Source organism: Felis catus, chromosome A3, assembly GCF_018350175.1.
Source record: "Felis catus isolate Fca126 chromosome A3, F.catus_Fca126_mat1.0, whole genome shotgun sequence".
Classification (NCBI taxonomy): domain Eukaryota; kingdom Metazoa; phylum Chordata; class Mammalia; order Carnivora; family Felidae; genus Felis; species Felis catus.
The window spans coordinates 33671191-33693250 of record NC_058370.1 but is presented as its reverse complement, the minus strand read 5'-3'; the positions used below and the strand labels follow the sequence as shown (position 1 = coordinate 33693250).

Here is a 22060-nt window from a genome sequence, read left to right as displayed (position 1 = left end):
ACAATAAAGTGTATGAGCAAGGAGAACAGTTCTTTTGAAATACATCTATCAAAATTTAAGAGGAAATAAATTTATTCTTCTTTATTCATGTGTTAAATGTGCTTCTTTATTCGTGTGTTAAATGACAAAATACAGTGATGGGTTTAATAACCTCTGTCATTTTGAAGTGATGATAAGCATAAAGGACATTTTAAAATATCTTCAGTAACTGTGATATGATGTGAAAATATCTATGATTCCTACTTTGTGACCACAGAGTCCATTTTTGCTGCTGTGGTTTGTTGCCTTACAATCATTATAGAAAGACATACTAAATTTTCAGTTAGAGTTATTGAAAGTAAAGGTGCAATATTTTTCACATTCCAAGTTCATAACCCTAAAGGGAAGACCCCTTGATATTTCCACCTGCTCTTCCTGGCCCTGCAGCCTGTGCTAAGCTCTTTCTCTGTCCCCATGGCATACAGAGCTGTCCCTTTATAGCATGTACCACCCTGGATTGGAACCAACTGTTTTTCATCTATGGATTGTCACTATATATAAGCTTTATGAAGTCAGGTCTATCTGCTTATCATTTCCCTATTCCCGGAAGAGGGGTTTCCATATATAGCTGTGGCATTAGGTTGAGCTTTTAGAGGTCTAGTTATGTTTTTAAAAGTATAAATAATCTGGGGTGCCTGGGTGGCTCAGTCAGTTAAGCATCGACTTTGGCTCAGGTCATGATCTTACGGTTCGCGAGTTTGAGCCTCACATTGGGCTCTGTACTGACAACTCAGAGCCTGGAGCTTGCTTTGGAATCTGTGACTCCCTCTTTCTCTCTGCCTCTCCCCCACTCACACTCTGTCTCTTCTGTCTCTCAAAAATTAAATAAATGTTAAGATTTTTTAAAGTATAAATAATCGGAGCCCTACTCCCCAAAGAATTGTATTTTTTATTGTTTTCAGACATTTAAATCACCAATTCTACTTGTAAAAGCTTATTCAAATGTCTTTTTAAGATACGCTTTCCTTCAAGGGTCATGTAAATGATGTAAATGTTATCAACTCATTGATATATTATCCACTCATTGATAACAACCATCTGGATTGCATTCGCTGATTTATTTGGCCACCATTAATTTGAAATGCTTATTTATTGGGTCTGACGTTACTAAAGGTTGATCCTTGGGTAAATGATTGTAGCACAAACAAGGTCAGGGGCCAAACAATGCTCATTGCAGGAGCAGTACCTCATTGGAGAAACTCACTGCCCCAGATCACTTGCAGACATACATACATGTCTCCTGGTACCCTCATTGAGTATGGGGCAGTGACCTAGGTAGGATTTGGCAGGGCCTGACTTCTGACTTTGCAGGAGAGCTTCTGACCCTTGGGATGTGGATCTTTGATACTATATGACTAGACTGAGATGTGATCAAGGACCAGGATATGATAGTAAAATGAAGAGCAGAAACTTAGTGCTGACCTTCTGCAGTCGGCTTAGTCCTGTGATGAGGATGGAAGGGAGACACAAGCCCCTGCTCTGGCATTATCAAGAAGTTGGATTGCAAGACTTGTAATTGCAACTGGATCACATGAGTTAGCAGCATGGTCAGCCATGTTGGAATTCTTGGTTGGTGAAGCATAGACGCCTCCATTGGCAAGACTGAGGGTGGAGGGGAAGAGGGGTTGCGTTTCAGGCCTTAACTGTTACCAAGCTGTTACCAAGCATTGATTGGCTTGCACACTAACCATTGTGGGTTTCTCACAGAGCACTGCAGAAGGAAAACTCCTTTCAGGAGAGGCCAGGCTTCAGGGGTCAGTCTTGGACAAATTAACCCTTCTCTCTCAATTATTAGCTTACCAGTTCCTAAATTTCCTCTCTTAAAAAATGGCACCCTTTTCTATAATTGTTGGAAGGAGTAAGTGAGGTGATACATTTAACACCATTGGCACAGTTCTTGGCAGACAATAAGAACTCGTATTTTATTATCATTTTTCTGTGAACGTTTATACAACATTAGTGACAACTTGCTTAGAGTAAGATTTTCTTCAAGCACCAACTAGACTATAGTGATCTGCTCCTTTCTATCTCTGGAGGACCAATTTTCTGAGTAGTTTGTTTAGGTTCTTATTACTGTGTTCTCTTTCTCTATTGGTTTCTTGTATATGTTCTGGCTTCTTTTTTTAATTTTTTATTTTTAATTTTTTAATTTTTTTTTCTGGCTTCTTAACAAGATTGAAAATTCATATCTCATATTTCTGGTGTGCCCCATTGCCCTGGCTCCAATTCTTGGTCTAGACCAAAGAGCAAAGAAACTCAACAAATATGGATTAATTATTAAGATAGTCATAAGTACTTTAAATAGATTCCTTGAAGCAAAGCCAGTGAGAATTCTACTATACCATTTTGGTATTTCTCATTTTGGTTTTAAAATATGGTTTATAATTCATTTGGGTTTTAGCTCATATAGTTACACCTGATTTGTAACATTTCCACTAATATCTTTCTCATTATAAATAGAGTATTATATTTAATGTTTTTCCACGGATGTACTTAACTCACCAAACTTAACAGATTCATATCAACAGTCTCCCCTGCCTTATGCCTTCCTCAAGGCATCTAGAAACTGAAATATGCTGGGTTCAGCACTTTCCCTTTACCTGTATGGAGGGATGTTGTCAATTCACACCAGTGACTCCTCCACAGTCTTACTACCCAGGATGCCATTCTTCTCTTCCCAGCCCTCAATCCAGGAGGTATCCACACTTTCTGAGTATGGCTTTTCTAGGCCTCTATACCCTAACCTACCCGTGCAGATATGCAACGTCCAGCCCTTCATTCAGCTAACCGGTCTATAAGCTGATCTCTCCTAGCATGTAGTCTAGAGGAGCTGATTTACCTTTTGAAAATTTGCCAAATACTTTTCGTATGCATAGCTGCTCATGTCCTCTGTCTTCTAAATAAGAGTAGTAATTCTGTAAGAGATCTACTTCCAGAATCTCGATTCTGCCACATTAGCTTAATGGCCGAATCAGAAAATTTACAAATTACCTAATTTTCCTGCAGCTCAAAGTCTTTGTCACTAAATTTTGTATTAGTACTTACCTCACTTCTCCTATCTGGAAATAAAGTGACAGCATGAAACATGCATAGGGATCTCTTTGCCCAGGTATTTCAAAATTCATACTTACATGTTCTCCCTCAGACCTCTACCCACTAAAATTGTTCATATCTTACCCAGTGCAAAATATACTACTGTGCTTGGAGAGAACATGCTCTTCCTTTAAAGCTTTTATCTTACTCCAGGCATTATCCTATTCCTGGCTAATTATTTTCGTTTGTATAAAATCCTTATATGTTCTAATGTTTCTCTATTTACTCTGCTGACCCTCTGTTGGTTAGGGTTGGAGAAACATTTAGCAAACAAAATTTAAATGAAAAGAAAGATGGTGTGTATGTTGTATATGGGGGATGTGGTTTGCAGGAAGAGAAAGCCAACACAATATGGACATCATGGAAGATAGAGAATGTATACATACGTATTTGTCAGCAGGAGCTGTAGATACAGGTGGAAGTAGACAGTGATAGGAAGAAAGATGTACTTAAGGTGACCAACAGACCCAGTTGGCCTGAGATTGAGGGGTTTCTTGGGCCAGGAGACACTCAGTGTCAAGTGTGATGAGTTGGTTCCCTTAGGTGCAATGGAGATACAGTGAGACAAATTCAGTAACAAGAAACTGAATCATAAGGCAATGAGCTGGTTGTTTTGGAGGGTGGATTCAGAAATTCAAACCACTGGTTGTTGATACTTAAGGGAAAAATTATGATAAATCCTGTAAGGATGGAAGCTAGAATCATTTTCCATAAAAAGGAACTCAGATGAAAGGGAGTCTCTCCTGACTGATTTGTGGTCAAAGAATTATTCTCATCTGAACATGAGGAGCAGCCTCGTGCTACAGTGCTAGGATGATCAGGTTCAAGCCAGGTACGTGAGGACCCAAGGGGTTAATCCTCAATCCTTTGTGAGGCAGCCCCAAGGACAACTGCAAATGGGTCGACATGTTTGAACAGGCCACGGGTGCTATTCCTCCGGACTTCTGGTGCTCTTGATGAGAAGCAGCTAAATTAGCATGTCTCCTTGGCCCCATCCTTGATTTTGATTTCTTCATTTACCTTGGGTATTATCACTAGATCAGACCTTGCTATAGTCATTAACTTCTTAATATAAAACTGTTTTGGATAAAATAGGAAATTCCTCCAGAGCAGAATTTTGATCTTGCAATCCTAAGACACAGAGAGAGAGTGGTATCTTACGAATATGAAGTCTGGTTTTAACAATCTTAAATCCTTTGGAGTGGGATAAGTTTCAGCTCTGTTTATTTTTTCCATAAATGTTATGGTAATTTTTAAAAGGATTTTCAAAGTATGTGGTGATATCATCAAGTGAACAATCTAGAAAGCCTAACATTAAAACCCATTGAATGATCTTGAATTATCATTAGTGTTGGAGGCAGGCCTGCAATCTGTTTGAAATGCTCTCATTTGCAGCTATTTCCAATACACATTTTATTTTTTTTTCAATATTAAAAAGCTAGTGGTACAGGGGAAATCCAGATTCTTTTCTCTAAATCACTGGCCTCATGACAGGCTATATTAGACATGCCCTGTGGTGAGGGGATTAAAATATTACTAGCTTTGTTTTGAAACTGTGACACCAAGTGTGTTTTTGGAATCTTTCTGAGGTGGTTTGGGCCCTTGACTTGCCTGGTAACCACAGCTTCTGGACTAATCCAACTCACAGTTTGGGAATTTCCAAAGTGACTTAACAGGGGCCTTGGTTTATATATATTAATGCTGTCTGTTCCACTTCACAAGTGAGCAGACCCTTCCTTTAATCAGCAGGTGGGGGAACTTTTTACACTTTGCCTCCAGACAGCAAATTTGGAGGGAATCTTTTAGACCAGAACTTCTCCAGTGCTAATGTGCATACCAATCACAGAAATCTTCCGGAAAACTTGTGGAATAATTAAGTCTGGGGTGAGGCATTTCCATCCAGGTGATGCCGATGCTACTAATCTACAAACCATACTCCACACAGCAAGATCTTAGAAATCAAGTGTGCGTGGGGTAGGGGAGTGTACCATGTGCTTTCAGGACAGTCAGAATTTATGAGTCTTGGTTGTCCTTGGGGGTCAGTGCAACAGTGTCAGAGTAAACATCTTCAGCTATTATAAGCTCACCTGAATTTATGTATTATGATAACCCCTCTGGAGATAATTTTCTTTGTGACACTTACAGTTCTCTGTCCAAGTTGGCCTGTATCTCTTCTAGGAGGTGTTGCACACTTGATTTATTCAGTTATGTCTGCTGTCCTTGCTTACCAGGACACGGAGAATTGATGATTCTTGCCAAGGAGTGACACTTGGGCTTTCTACTATCCTACCTAAAGATGAAGGGCAGGCAGAAAACATAATGCTTCCTCAGGTTAAAGGAAACTGATAACTCTTATTCAAGGAAACTCTAATTCAAAAGCAATGAACACTCAGATAAATATAGTTATCACTGTGAAGAGAAAGTAAGATAAAAATTAAAAATTAAAAATGTGGGAAGAGTATATTCAAAGACAAAGCTGCGGAGTTGAAGACAGTGGTTCTGTTTCCTTTTTATTTTACCTGGCCTTATAAAATAGAAGGCCACAGAGAATTACTACCCTTGACAATAGGCACAGAGTCTTAGGTAGGGCCAAAGAATTGAGTTGTAACATTGTTGGCTCAGAAGCAGAGGACTTCAGTTGTAAAGTACTAGAATTTACACATATTAATCTCACTGTATACTGTGTGGAGAGGGTGTGTTTCTGAAGAGCTGAGTACAGACTGAACTTTGTCCAGTTTCTTTAAAACACATGATCATTTTAGAAATTATTTCTATTTTTTCAGGAATTTAGTTCACAGTTATTGTCAACAACTGAGACCTGTCAAATACTACTAAATCTAAAGGAATTCTTGAGTGTGAGCCTTCACCCTTTCCTAATCCACTGCGGAGGTCAGTTATAGGCTTTAAGATCTGGATGTTTTTCTCAGTATATAATTGAGTGGAAGCCTGCTTCCTAGCAAAGCTTAGTGCTCCATCTCTGTGAGGTTGTTATAGAGATGGACACTCACCAGAGCCTTCTGTTTGCACATAAAATAAAACCTTTGCGGCCACAAGTGCTTTTGTGTTAACCAAAATAGAAACCCAAATGGAACAGAGGGCACAGGGATGGTTTAATGGTATACAGTTACATGACAGACCTCTATGATGCCTCTTGAATATGCATTAATTTTGTATTTTCTTCACACTCAGGTGATCAGCTTCAGTTTCAAACTTTTCCCATCCACCTAGCAGCCATTTCTCTTTTCCATGACTCCAACTTCTAGCCAAACAACAGAAGAGTTGAATCATAAAAGAAAAGTCCAAAAAAACTTGTATTTGTTTGAAGGAAATTCTTTCCATGTGTCCCTGCTCCATCCTTTGCTAATTTGGGTCATGTGCTTTGCTTTAGTCATCTGTCCCAGGCAGAAATGGGCCAGGCTCCTCCCCCCTTACCACAGAGAGGTCTGGAGGTCTACAAGTGGTAACTGAAGACTGCTGGACTCACCACATCCTACAAAAGAACGTAATAGTTGCTTTAGGCTGAAAGGTTCCACTGGAATGTGAGGCTAAGAATGCGAAGTAAGCCCCAAACTAAAAGGTCTTCAAGGCAGGGCATGAGTTGACTGAAGGAGAAAAGGAAAGAGAGGAGGGAGGAACAAGGAAGAACCATGCCAAGCGTAGAGGCTGAGCCAGCAGGAAGCAGGAGAGCTTTATATTTGAATAACAGAGGGTCCGAAGTTCTCTAGCATACCTGGAAAAAGCGGAGGTAACTTCCTGTTGAGGATGGAAGTCCAGCCATCAGTGCAGATTACCGCTCCTGAAGATAAAATTGTGTGTATGGTAGGTCAGCAGAAGGACTGGCCTCCCAAGAATTCAGAATTCACCTTGGTTTGGACCTACCTTGTATGTGACATGCTCTTCTAAAGTTTGGGGGAAATAGAGGATTTCCCTATACTTCTGTACTTCAGCTTTAGGAAAGCTAGAAAATGTTTTTGGAAGCCATGCTTACTTCTCCTCACTGATTTATCCTTCTAGACCTTGTGAAACTTTTATTGTCTGTGGTACTCATTTGGCAGTTATTCTGAGTGCATGGTGATGTACATCATTTGTACTGTCTTCTGGTATTGTTTAGTCCTTGCATTCCTTTTTGAATTTTGTTCTTTATCTATGTTGGTTTTGTCTGTGCTCAGGAGAGTTTGTTTCAAAACATGGCAGTGCATTCTTTTATATGCTTCTCATTCAGAGATGGGCTGCATGCCCCCTGTCAGTGAATCTATGTGGGCTGTGACCTCTTCAGTCTATAGAGTACAGCAGAAGTGATGCCATACTCCCAAAAACACAAGGCTATAAAACCACAACTCACTTCCCATGATGGCTCATCAAAGACTCAGCCTGGTTTGCTGGTCAGATTCACTCTTGGATCCCTGAGAGATAACCATGTGATAACCATGTCTGGCCACTCTGAAACCACAGTACAGTGGAAGCCACATATAGGTACTCCAATTGACAGTCCATGCTGAATTCATTCTTTAGCTATCCCGATGCAGGCACAGAGAATCCTTAGAGTTGTCCTAGCTGAGGCTCCAAACATCACAGAGCAGACACCAGTCATAGCTGCCACACCTGTGAGCATAATGCAGTGGTTGTAGTTTTACCACACTATGTATTTGTGTAGTTTATTACACAGCAATAAATAACCAGAGTATAAGAGAAGAACTAGAAGGTACATTTCCCATTGGTTGGAAGGTAGTTTCAGCCAATAGGAAGCATTAGTGGACAACTGGAGGGAAGAGTGGGGGCAGACTGAGGTATTTCTCCTTTCTCTCTCTCTCTCTCTCTCTCTCTCTGTCTCTGTCTCTGTCTCTATCTCTGTCTCTGTCTCTGTATCAGGCAGTGTGTTGTGTGATTATGTCTGTTTTATTATCCCAGATCCTGCCATGCAGCCCTTGAAATGGTTTTAAAAAGTACCTTGAGGTGTCAGCTTCTGGTCTCTGGCAACAACCTCCCATTAACCCTCTGATCCTAGTGGTAATGGTGGCTTTCTGCTATTGTTAATCTCTGAGTTGCCCTATAGGCCCCCCTTACAGCTCTTTCTTTTGAACTGACTCTCAATACTAAAATGCTTCTGTTAAACTTCCAGTTTTCTTGGCCAGGCCCTGGTTGATATAGGCTGCATGCAATTCCTATTTCTTTATATGCCCAACTGGACACAAGAAATATGTCTTGTTGACATATTAGTTGACTGATTAAATATGAACCAGTTGACTGAATAAATATGAACCAGTCTGCAGGAAAGTCATCTTGCTCTATGAGGTAGGATCAAAGACTCCTTTGTAGCATCAGGGTGACCCTTTGTAGTACTTCCAAAGTCTACCATCTCACAATATTAGCTAGAATTTGCACTGGAGTATGATTTTATGGGAACTCTTATGCAATTTGTCAATTCCTTTACGCATAATAGGAGCAGAGTGCCAGAAATTTTAATGAGTCTCTTTTGCACTTGGAAGAAAGTTATTTGAGCCACTGGTCTCCAAAAGATGTTTCCAGCTTAACTTTCCATTTTTTGAGGACAAGAGATGGAACATGTTTTGGAAGGTAATGCAAAGCAGAAGGCCCATAAATGCTCTGCTTGAGCTATAGAACTTATTTGTCTCATTAGTATCTTTGTATTTAAAAAAGCTTAGATCTTATAAAAAGAAAATGTATCTATGTACATATATCTGTGTCACATAAAATTGTTTTAAGACCTATATGACATTCATGCAAAGCTGCATTTTCTTTTAACTTCAACATATTAGCTAATATGTGAAGATAGCTTGAATGACCCATTCTAGTAGCACAGTTTCAAGAGCAAATATCGTCTTTTTTTTTTTTATCTTGTATTATTGAGTTTACTGTAGTGGGATAGAGCCGTGGCTCTGTAGGATCTGTTGTATAATCATGCCTGAATCACCCAATCCTTTTGGTCCATGGAGTCCTTACATATAAATGAAAGGGTTGGACCTCTCAGATCACTACAACTTGAACATTCTGAGTCATTCTACCTAAATTCCTGATTTCATGTTCCTTCTAAGGATGTTTCTTCCTCTCCTTTTTTCGGGAACCATCATGAAATCATTGTTTCCTAATGCAAATAAAGAACTGAGACCTGATGGTACAGGATACTGAATTTGTGCATATTTAGCTGCATCTTGCCATCCTTTGTAAACCTTGATGCTACAGGGATGATGAAGTAGAGAAATCCCAGAAAGGGGACCCAGAAGGGGACACTGATTTTGAAGAACATCATGTACTTAAGGACATTTTCATTGAAATTCATTGATAATTTTAGAAGATGGGGAAATAGAATGAAATCTGCAAGACCAGTTCATTTTTGTATAAGTTAATGTAGGAAATATATTGATTTCTCTTGTCTGCCTTGCTAAGACTAAGAAGTCAAGACAGTTCCTCCCATTGACCACCAGGATGCCCAAGAAAAAAAGGGATCAGATGATCTTTGGCAATTAGCCTGCCTTTCTCTAACAAACTGCCTTCACAGTGGCCTGAAGGCCTGGATTTTGTAGAGCATTTAGAGGCTCAAGTTAATACTGATGGGTTTGTCAGTTTATTTGTGATTAGTTGATTCCAATAGTGAATGTTCTGCAATAATAATTTCCAGATTTCAGATTTCTGGGATCATAAATGGTGGATTGGGGGCTATTATAGGTTTGTGGATGTGTCTTAATTGAACAAAGACTAGCTCAGGACTTAAACTGAATTAACGTAAGCCCTAATTTCTCCATCCAGCCCTGGGATAAGCCGTTTGAACACTCTGATCATCATTTTGTTTTACATTCTGGAGTTTTTGGTAAGCATTATATAAGGAAAGGTTTTGATAAGCATTTAGCACAATGTCAGCTCATGGAAGACATTTGATGTTTATTGTTGCTTTTTCTCCCCCTTCCATCTATCCCAAGAAACTAAAAAAATTCTTTAGTGTGTATTTTTTCTGGGTTAAAATATACAACAAAGAATATTTCCTCCAAAAGTAAAGTATTTATAAGGGGGGAAGAGAGGGCAGTTGAATGTGATGACCAAAATGTTGAGAGAAGTTTATTTTGGCAGTAGAATTTTGGAAACTCACATTATTTTATTGATTTATTTTTAAGTTTTGTTTTTAATTTATTTAAGTAAACCAACTGTCATTAATTATTTTTTTTTCCAGCAAAATGGCCAGGTACATGGTCAGACTTGAACTTGAGATTCCCAGAAGAAAACACATTGGCATCTTTGAAAACTGTTACACTTTTTCTAACTGAATTTTTTTAAAATTTTCTTAAGTAAGAATTGTATTAGATAGTCTCTCATAATAGTGTGTGCCAAAGGTATTATGTAAGAGCAATGACATGTCATGCTAATATTTTCTTTTTTTCCTAAGCACATTTCTCTTGAACTGTCATTCATGTACATTATATTTGACCCTTTTCTCCTCTGCTACCTAAAATACTGTAATCCTGTTATCACTGGCAGAGGCTAAGATATAATCTAACTAAAGGATCTTTATCACAAGACATTTTCAAATCTTAGTAAAGTCCTTTTAGTAGTAAATGTTATCAGTGGCAGGAGGCTTGGTGCCAGCTGAACATGGGGTTCAGAAGCAAAGCTTTAAAAGACTATAAAGCAAGTCTCCGTGTCTGGAAATAGCTTTTAGAAACTGTCCTGGGTACACAGATTAATAGATTGTGAAGCAAAAGATCATGTTGAAACACTATAGTATTTTATAGATATGATCTTAGAAGCATATTCTATATCAATAGCAGAGTTTTTTAATGATGGCCAGCTTGTGTTCAAATCCATCATTTACCATTTGCTGGCTGTGGTAACCTAAGGAAGTTACTAAACCTCTCTGAACAACAATTTTTAGTCAAATTAGGTTCTTACCCAAAGTAACATGGTATAGTTATTACCTCTATTTTACAACACAGAAAATGAGTTTGCATTGTGAAATTTCTCCTATTTTTGTATCCTACACTTCTTTTACCCATACTAACACAGATGCATTCAATATAATGAATGCTGGCGTGGTTGGTCATCATAGTATTTGTTCACAGTTCTTCTTTACCTCCCCGTGTGTGGTGGGCACTTCCCTACTCCATTGTCTTGGGTCACATAACTTGCCATATTCAATGTTATGTAGGCTGAAGTGTCTCTTCTGAATGGAGGCTAATTACTAGACACTACCACATCTGCCTGAGAGTTCAAGCCGGATGGGGATGCTAACAAGGGCATATGCAAATCTAAGATATATTATTTTCATCAGTTAAGGATAAATATTGGCTTAACTTCAAGCCTGGTGTTAATAAAAAGCATAAATGTTACTCTTTTTAAAATTTTCAAAAATTTCTTTAAATTTATTTGAGAGAAAGAGCAAGAGTGAACGTGCATGCAGGGAAGGGGCAGAGAGAAAGGGAAAGAGAGAATCTCAAGCAGGCTCCTCGCCGTCAGTGGGGAACCCGATCTCAGGGATCATGACCTGATCTGAAATCAAGAGTGAGACACTTAACCAACTGAGCCACCCAAGTGCCCCCCTATTTTTAAAAGTTACTTATTTAGAGTAAATATTATTTTTATTGAAAGTAGAAAGTGCTATTGCACATTTTTGGACTTAAGGAAATTATTTTGAAGCAAAGCTTTCACACAGTGACCACTTAACAAATCCTTGCTCTAGCTTGCAGTGATTTTTGGTGAAATAGCAACATTAGCGATCACGTCTTCCCCAAGAACAGTGAGCTGCTCCACCATAACATGTGGCTCATGTGCTAACCAGATATGGGCTCTTCAAATCAAAGTTGTAACTAACAAATTGGCAGTTCTGGGGATTTTCATGTATGCAGTAAAAACAAAGCAAAACAAAAGATAACTATGTGAGGTGATGGACATGTTAATTAGCTTGCTTGTGGTGCAGTCAGGTATAGAAAACCACAGCAAATAGTGAAACAAATACATATACACACTATCCAGATTTAACAAATGTTAATATTTTGTCACTTACATATTTTTTAAATAATTAAGTTGTTAAAGATACTGTTGCAGCCTTTTACTCCTGGTCCCTTTCTTGGAAGTAACAATAATAATACATCTGGTATAAACTCTTTTGTTAGAGCTAGTGAGGGCCTAACAGGAAGCCAGCAAAGAGAAAGTCATGGCCAGCTTACAGGCTAGTCAGAGGCCTGTCTGTTGCACTCCACAAGAAGCTGGATCAAACCAGACAGGCCCAAGATGGTGGGTGCCATGACAGGAAACCCCTGGCCAAACAGGGAAGAAAAGGCAGGAAATCCTGTTGGTAAGAAGTCCCTGTCCCAAATAATGAATATTCTGCCGCCTAGTTAACAACTGTCAATAAAAGATAGAAACCCAAACCCCAGAGCACACAGCTCTCTCTTGGGTGCACCCACTCTGACATCTCGAGAGTGTACTTTCACTTTAATAAACGTTCCCACTTGTGTTCCTCATCTTCTGTGTTGTGCCTGCCCTGGAATTCTTTTCTCATGAGGAGACCAAGAGCCTTTTTTTTTTTTAAAGTTTATTTATTTATTTGGAGAGAGAGACATTGTGAGTCGGGGAGGTAGGGCGAGAGAGAGAATCCCAAGCAGGCTCTGTGCTGCCAGCACAGGGCCAGATGTGGGGCTTGAACTCATGAAACCATGAGATCATGACCTGAGCCAAAAGCAAGAGTTGGATGTTTAACCAACTGAGCCAGCCAGGAGCCCCTGGAGATCAAGAACATTTGGCAAAATCTTTGGGATGGGTGGGTCGAGGCTTCAGGGCCTGGGGTCACCTCAGTTCACCTGGCAACACTTTTGTATTTTTTCTAGATAGATTCATAAATGTATTTATAAATAACACATTCTCTTTAAATTTCTCTTTAGATTTTATATACATGTTATCATACTGTATGTTAAGTTTTGAATTCTCAAGTTGATGTATATATCCATAAATACACAGGTTTCATTTTTTTAAGTGTTACATAATATTTTATTATATAATTTTAACACAGTAACTTTATCCATTCCTCTTTTGATGGATATTTGTTTTCAACCATTTATTGCTACAAAGAATATCATTAATGACTGCGCTTCTTGGACTGTCCTAAGTATGTCTGATACTAATTTTTGGGGTCACTTGAAACTGTGTGAAATCCAGTTTACTTTTCTTCCTTATACTGAAAATTATCTGACCTCTTTTATTTTCTTCCTGTTTGATTGACATAAAATTAATATATAACATTGTATAAATTTAAGGTATATAATGTGTTGATTTAATACATGTATATATGGTGAAATGATTGCTATGATAAGGTTAGTTAACACATCCATCACCTCACATAGCTACCTTTTTGATGTGTGATGAGAACATTTAAGATTTGCTCCGTTAGAGAAAGAAGACTTCAACGACCTTCATTTTGACCTCAGTTTCTACTTTCTAATTGGTTGTTCTTGCCAGCTTATCTATTAGCTCAGGTAAAGCATCCCATAAAGGGAATGGAAACTGCCCCCTCAAACAATAAGAACTGTTCTGAGCCAGCAAGACCTGCAGTGATTGACCCCAGGGCAATGATCAACCTGCCCACCTGCATGTACCCACCGCCCTTTGTCCCATATTTTCCTTATATACACCTAGAAGTATTTTCAGCACTTTAGAGACATTAGTTCTCTGTCTTCCTGGTGTTGGTCTCACTGAAATCAATTCCTTTCTTGTTTCACCTCCACTGTCTCTCTGCCTTTGGATTTTGTCAGCTGCGAGTGGCCAAACCTGGTCTGTGTGGGAACCCCGGAGCCCCAGTTACATTACAGACTTCCAAGTATACAAGGTACTATTGTCAACTATAATCACGTGTTATATATGACATCCCTGGAACTTACTCATTTATAACTGGAAGTTTGGGTCCTTTGACCAACATCTCACCGTTTTCTCTACCCTCCAGCCCCTGACAACCACCAATCTCCTCTCTTTTTCTTCCAGTTTAGCTCTTATAGATTCTCCAAATATTAGTCTCACCTTTTTTGGAAACAGAAACATGATACATACAAAAAGGAAGATGATGACATCTGAATGAACCAACCTGAATGAAAGAGGATGGAAAGGCATGATTAGTATTTGAAAGGAAAAAGACATGGTGAACATTATTCCACAATGTGCTTCTGAATCCAAAATATTATGTCTATGGGGGAGAAATTGATGGTGGTAAAGGATATTCTCATGTAAGCATTTTAATTATTTCACACCAACTCAATATTACTAACCTCAACAGTCTGTATTTTCCTAACAATTCTATCTTAAAAAGTCAGTGTTTCAGTAAGAACATGGGACGGAATACTCCCAAAGTGTAGATGTTTCTGAAATAATATTTATAAAATACTCCTCTCATTGTTATGTGGCCATTAGTTAACATATCTTGATAGGACCACCAACTTAATGGCTTATTCCCATAGGAACGTTTGACTTAAAAAATTTTTTTTGTTCTTTTTTCTTTAACTTGTCTTAAACATTTGACTTCATATTACTCTATTGCAAGTTTATTACCTAAAGAAAACTTAAAATATCTATTATCTGATCATATCATTTAACTAAATTAAAGTGTAAAAAGTTACATAAAAATTGCCCAAGAAGATACAAAATTCTCATTTACAAACATCATGTAACGGGATGATATTTTAAATTTGTGAGTAGAAGACTTTTATTTATGTCTGAAAACTAGGACAGGAAATGATATAAATTGATAGTTATGTAATCTCAGAGCCCACACCAACTAAGTTTTTTGGTTAACGTTGCCTTTGTGGTTGAAGTGGCAGAGAAACCCTTCACGTTTCTGACAGAAAAATAATGCTTTTTTTCCTCTCTAGTCTTCAGAAATTATTTTGCCATGATTTGTAGAAGAATAAACCTCCATTATCATCACTGGAGTGTTTTTCTATTTTAAGGCTCATCTTAAAATGTTTTTTTTTCTCCCCAAGGGAGAAAAGAGGAGGGAAAATATTAGTCTCTAAATTTTTTTTTAAAGTTTATTTATTTTTGAGACAGAGAGAGACAGAGCATGAACAGGGAAGGGTCAGAGAGAGAGGGAGACACAGAATCTGAAAAAGGCTCCATGCTCTGAGCTGACAGCACAGAGCCTGACGCGGGGCTCAAACTCATGGACCGTGAGATCATGACCTGAGATGGAGTCGGATGCTTAACTGACTGAGCCACCCAGGTGCCCCTCTAAATCTTTGAAATAAGAATCTACCTGAATGAGCTTTTCTTTTATAATTTTTAACAAGGGTTATATAGGACTTACTATTTTCCAGGTATTGTTTTGAGCACTCTGCAGATATGTCATCTAATCCTTATAATAATATCTCTATGGTACCCTCATTTCAACCATAAGCAAACTGAGGCACAGGGTCATAAAGTAACTTGCTCAGGGTCACACAGCTAGGTTGTGGCGGAGCTGAGATCTGAATGCTGGCAGCTGACATTCTCCATCTCTAGACTCTGCTGTTTAATAACATACCTAAGCAGCTGTGGGCATCATAATTCTCATAATAGTTGAGCACCCCAGCTGGCACATTGGTGAAAATGTGCCAGATTTGAAGAGGAAGTTGGATAACTTCAGTCGTGTGTAATTTCCACAAATATGAAAATGTAGAACAAAGGGAGATATTTACATTCTCTTAAGAATGATTTTACTTGAGGGGCGCCTGGGTGGCGCAGTCGGTTAAGCGTCCGACTTCAGCCAGGTCACGATCTCGCGGTCCGTGAGTTCGAGCCCCGTGTCAGGCTCTGGGCTGATGGCTCGGAGCCTGGAGCCTGTTTCCGATTCTGTGTCTCCCTCTCTCTCTGCCCCTCCCCCGTTCATGCTCTGTCTCTCTCTGTCCCAAAAACAAATAAACGTTAAAAAAAAAAAAAGAGAGATTTAAAAAAAAAAAAAGAATGATTTTACTTGAAGGGCACCTGGGTGGCTCAGTCCGTTAAGCATCTGACTCTTGATTTTGGCTCAGCTCATGATCTCATGGTTCCTGGGTTCGAGCTCTGAGTTGACATCCTGTCTCTGCGCTGACATCGTGGAGTCTGCTTGAGATTTTTCACTGCCTCTCTCTTTGCCCCTCCCCACTCCTGGGCGGGTGCATTCTCTCTCTCTCTCTCTCTCTCTCTCTCTCTCTCTCTCTCTCAAAATAAATAAACTAAACTAAAAGAAAAAAAAAAAGAATGATTTTGCTTGAGTCCACTCAGTATTTTCTAGAAATTGGGGTCACTATTAAGGCTTTTAAAAATGTTTTTTTAATGTTTATTTTTAAGAGAGAGAGAGAGAGCACGAGCATGTGCACGCAAGTGGGGGAGGGGCAGAGAGAGAGAGGGAGACAGAATCCAAAGCAGGCTCCAAGCTCTAATCTGATGCACAGAGATCAACAGGGGACTTGAACTCATGAGCCATGAGATCATGACCTGAGCCAAAGTCGTACACTTAACCAACTGAGTCACCCAGGTGCCCCTAATAGGTGCCCCTAATATAACTTCTTTCTATTAGATTTGGATGTGACCACTGTTGGAGGCAGGAGGTGGATAAAATGCTTCATTAGTATTCTAATCTTTGGGTTTTTTAAACTGATGCTATCTTGTTATGCTCAGGTTTTGGCCTGGATCCTACCTTCTTTCCTTCACACTCTTGGGCCAGAAATCTTACTCTAAATATTTCACATAAATGTTTTATTCTGATTACATATTTATAGTGATAAGTGAACACTTATTATGTGTAATAATAATAATAATAATAATAATAAAATATGTAATAATGTATATTAATACTGCATATAATTATATAATTTCTTTTTAAAAAAACCGAACCTGGTTTTATTTTCTTTTCCTAAACTTTGCATTCTCTGAACTAAAATCCCTTAGGCTCCCTAAGACTGACTTCTTTTAACTAATTTTTTTCTATTTCCTCTAAATATCTATATTCTCTTGAAGTTTTATATATATATATATATATATATATATATACACACACACACACACACACACACACACTCACACACACATACACATACATACATGTATACACACACTGTATACCTATCTATGTATGAATATACATATGAATATTTTATACACACACACACCTACATATTCTAGTCAGAGAGGAAGGGAGAGAGAGAGAGAAAGCAAAAACACATGCGAATAATTTGTTGCTGGGATTCTTTTCTCTGTGTGACATAGTTCCTGACAGAATAATATGGTTCTCAAGCTCCAACTGCATGTGCAGCAATGTCTGTACATTGTAAAATAATTGAATGGCAGTTGGTGGCTCTAGTTCCATCTGCCTTTGTAATAATACATGTGGCTGCATCACATCTGGGTAAAAGGCAAGCTGCTAGATGGTGACTGAGTATTTTCTGCTCTGTCAAAAGGCAGTTTTCTCTGTCTCTACCAGTTGATCAAAATAAAAGGAAAACTTAAATAACTTACATAATTCTTGGCTTTTAAAAATGGATTAAGTACTTCCACTCAGTATTGTAACATTTTTTTAATGTTTTTATTTAATTTATGAAAGAGAGACAGAGCATGGGCAGGGGAGGGGCAGAGAGAGGAAGACACAAAATCTGAAGCAGGCTGTAGGCTCTGAGCTGTCAGCACAGAGTCCGACGCAGGGTTCTAACCACAAACCGTGAAATCATGACCTGAGCTGAAGTCAAATGTTTCACCAACTGAGTCACCCAAGTGCCCCAATATTGTAACATTTTTTTAATTAAACAAATGGAGATTGTTAATTAAGGTTAATTTTAAGGACTAATACTCAGGGTTTTTGTTTTGCCTAAGCCCTCCAAACCAAACAGGGTATTCATTATCTCAAACTTATTTTAATGGCTGCATATTTTATTAAACTTGTTCTGAAAGTGCTTTTACTGGATAGCAAAACGTACTCTGTACTTTCAGTTATTTCACATTTATTGAGATTTGCCTCTGACCTAGCATGTCTTCATGTGTCCCATATTTACACTTGAAAAAACTATGTATTTTCTTGTTGTTGGGTGGAATGTTCTTTAAATGTCAGTTTATTTACATTAGTTGCAAATGTTGTTCACATATACATATTCTTACTGTTTTCTCTATTTTTTTTTCCTGACATCACTAACATTAATGGGTTAATTTTATTTTCCTTTTAGTTCTATCAATTTTTGTCACATGCATTTGAAACTCCTTAATTGGGTGCATTAAATTTAGGTCCTGCATTTTTTTAGCTGAATGAGTAACTTTCATGTTCCATTTTATTGCCACTATTGGCTTAATTGCTATACATCTTTGCTCTATTTTTGAGTAATGGTTTTGTGGGGGTATATAATATGCATTCTTATATATAGTTTACCTTCAAATAATATTATACCACTTCAAGTGTAATGTTAGAACCTTACAAATAATAAACCACCATTTCTTCTCTCTTGTTCTTTGTGTTACTTGACATACATTTTGTTTCTACATATATTATAAACTACACAATGGATTGCTACTACTTTTCTTTAAACCAGGGCAATTTTTTTCTTTCCTAAAGGGCTATATAGTAAATATTTTAGGCTGTGCAGGCCATAATGTCTCTATCAAAACTACTGAACTCTGCCATTGTGGTATGAAAGCAGCCATAGACAATACAAAAAAACTATCATGGCTATGTTCCAGTATAGTTTATTTTCAAAAAGAGGCAGGCGCTCATATTTAGCGTGTGGGCCATTGTTTGCTGACCCCTGCCTTAAACAACTAATTCTCTCTTATTATTGACATTAAAACAAAAAGAAAAAAAAACATTTACCATTTTTGGCTTTCCATTTCTTTGAATGTATTTGAATTTTTATCTGATATAATTTTCCATCTACCTGCAGAGTTTCCTTTAATATTTCTTATCATGCACTTTTGCTGCAATCCCCCCCAATAACAAACATAAAATTCTCAGCATTTTTATGTTGAAAATGAGTTTATTTTATCTTAATTTTAAAATTATACTTTCAGGAAGTTAAGAAGTTTTTGCATAGTAAAAATTTTCCCCAGTATTTCAAAGATTCTTTTGTTTACTGGCTTGTATTGTTTCTGACAAAAGGGCTGGGGAGACTCTAGTCTTTTTTTTTTAATGTTTGTTTATTTTCGAGAGAGAGAGATAGAGCACAAGCAGGGGAGGGGCAGAGAGAGAGGGAGACACAGAATCCAAAGCAGGCTCCAGGCTCTGAGCTGTCAGCACAGAACCCAACGTGGGGCTTGAACCCACAAACCACGAGATCATGACCTGAGCTGAAGTTGGATGCTTAACTGACTGAGCCACCCAGGCACCCCTAGTCTTTGTTTTTATATAAGTCATGTGCCTTCCCTCTTCACCCATTCGTCTTACCTTGTTCCTGCTTTTAAGATCTCCTCTTCATCAATGATTTCTAGAAATTTGATTATAATGTTTCTTGATGTAGTTTATCTTCTCTGCTTTGTTGTGCTTCTTGGATTTGTGAGTTTATAATTTTTATAAAATTTAGAGAAAGGTAAGCTATTCTTGTTTTTTAAAAAATTTGATTTTCTTGCCTATCCTCCCTGTCTTTTTCTTCCAGGACTCTAGGGTAGGCTGAATAATGGCCCTCCTAAAGATGTCCATGCCCTAATCCCTGGAACCTGGCATATGTTACCTCACATTTGCAGACATAATGATTTTAAGATGAGAAAATGACTCCTGATTATCCAGACAGATATCCAGTATAATAATGATTCCTTGGAGAGGGAGGTAGGAGGGTCAGAGTGAGACGGTGATATGATAATGGAGGAAGAAGTTAGAGTCCTATGCTTTGAAAAGGGAAGATTGGGCACAAGCCAAGGAATGCAGACCACCTCCAGGAGCTGGAAAGGGGAAGGAAATGGATTCTTTATGCTAGAGTCTCCAGAAAGAATGCAATTCTGCCTATACCTTAATTTTAACCCATCAGACCCATTTCTGACTTCTGACCTTTAGAGCAGTAAGAATAAATTTGTGGGTTTTTTTATGCCATTAAGTTTAATTTTTTATAGGAAACTAATATAGACTCCAATTTTAAGTATATTAGACCACTTGACAGTGTCTCATAGGTCACTGAGACCCTGTTCATTCTTTTAAAAAATTTTTTTACTCTGTTTTATGTTAGATGGCTTCTATGGCAATGTTTTGAAGTTCCTTTTTCAGTGTCTAATCTGTTAAACTCATCTTGTGAGTTTTAAATTTTTCATAGATGGTGATTTTTATCTTAGTAGTTCCATTTGGTTTGTTTTTATATTGTCTGTTTCTTTCAACCTGATACTCATGTTTTCCTTTAAGTATTTGAGCTTATTTGTAATAGCTCTTTTAAAACCCTTGTCTCCTATAACTATCATCTTTATTTATACTTATATTAATAGATTAATAGGTGATGTGTTACAGTTTCTTGCTTCTTTATATGTCTCGTCATTTTTGATTAGATAATAGACATTGTGAGCATAATGTTTTTGAGTGTCTAGATTTTGTTGTTTATCTTAGAAAATGTTGAGCTTTGTTTTGGCAGGAAGTTAAGTAACTTTCAGATCAGCTCAGTTCTTTCCATGTTTGTTTTTAATATTTGTTAGGGCATATCCATACTACTGGTTATCATAGTACTGAGTTAGCCTTACTCTAAATTTAACTCTGAGGTCTCTAATGAATGTTCCATGTATCTGTTAAGGTCACTGAACTCTTGCTTGAATATCCACTAGCCTTGTCTACATTCTTGCAATTATTTAAATTAAATCTTCCTGAGAATTCTTTGCCCAGCATCAGGAAATTTTACCCTATTCACGTGGGCCTTAGTATTTAGAAACAGACTCAAAAAGATCCTGTATATTGATTCCTGGAGCTCTTTCATCTGTAGTACTCTGCCCCACAAAATCTAGCCTTCTCCATCTTCCCAAATCTGATCTATTATCTTCTCACCCAGTGGGAGCTTCCAGCTCTTCTTGAGCTCTCTTGCTGTGCCACAGTCTGTGACCTGCCTCCTGGCAAAAGAGCTGGTGGATTGTGGGGCTTATCTCGTTTGTTTTATATTCTTTCTTACATTGCAGTCTTGCACTGCTAGTTGTTCAGTGTTCAGAATGACTCTTTTATGTATGTTGTCCAGTCTTCCAGTTGTTTCTCATGAGAGGACAAGTTCAGTTCCAGATATGCTAACATGGCAAGGTGGAAGACTCTACTAATAATTTTTGTATCAGGCTTTTCCCAGAAGGATTTGGACTAACCAAGGTTGATTTGAAAATTGTGTCATAATCAGTTAATTTCTTAATGTTTCTATTTTCTAAGTCAGTGTAAATTTTATAAGAATGTCACATCTGTATAATAAGGTGCCGATTTTGTTTTTTCACGGTGAATAATTCCAGTTTTTGGCTCAAGAATTTTCACCAAATCCATTTGTAAATTTTCAACCAAAATATTTGAAAATTAAAAAACATGAAACGATATCATTCTTTATGCTGTGTTTCAATAAGAGGCTTATCCTTGGTGCAAGGGGAATGTCTTTAAATAAGGAGGAAGAATAAGTATTTTGGCAATGTTATGCAAAAACATGTCACTTAAGGAAATTGTAAATTTATTTTTAGAAATGTGATTATTCCAAACAGGTTAATTCTTCCCTAACCATTTTCTTCCCCTCGTGGTAAAAAAAAAAAAAAAAAAAAAAAAAAATATGACATTCCTATTTCACTCTTCCATATAAATAAGTTTCCTTTGAGGCCCATATTGACTCTGTATGAGCATCACATACTTATTTTTCTATTCACTGAATGCTTTGTTGGTTAATCTGGGTCCTAATTTTCTTCATGACCTGTTAAATTGTCTTTTCCAACTTCTTGGCAGCAACAGCTTGCTGCCTTGATGATGTTTCATGTGGCCTACCCCTTGCCTTGGCTAAGCTCAGATCATATGTCCATT

At 37.8% G+C, this 22060-nt stretch overlaps 1 long non-coding RNA gene across 1 annotated transcript; it reads left to right on the top strand.

Annotated features, from left to right (window-relative positions):
* The first annotated feature begins 842 nt into the window (after positions 1-842).
* On the top strand, positions 843-15148 carry LOC123384360. Its single transcript, XR_006595353.1, has 4 exons — positions 843-6021; positions 9898-9958; positions 13887-13960; positions 14113-15148. It is a non-coding gene; the product is annotated as an uncharacterized LOC123384360 (long non-coding RNA).
* The last annotated feature ends 6912 nt before the right edge of the window (positions 15149-22060 follow it).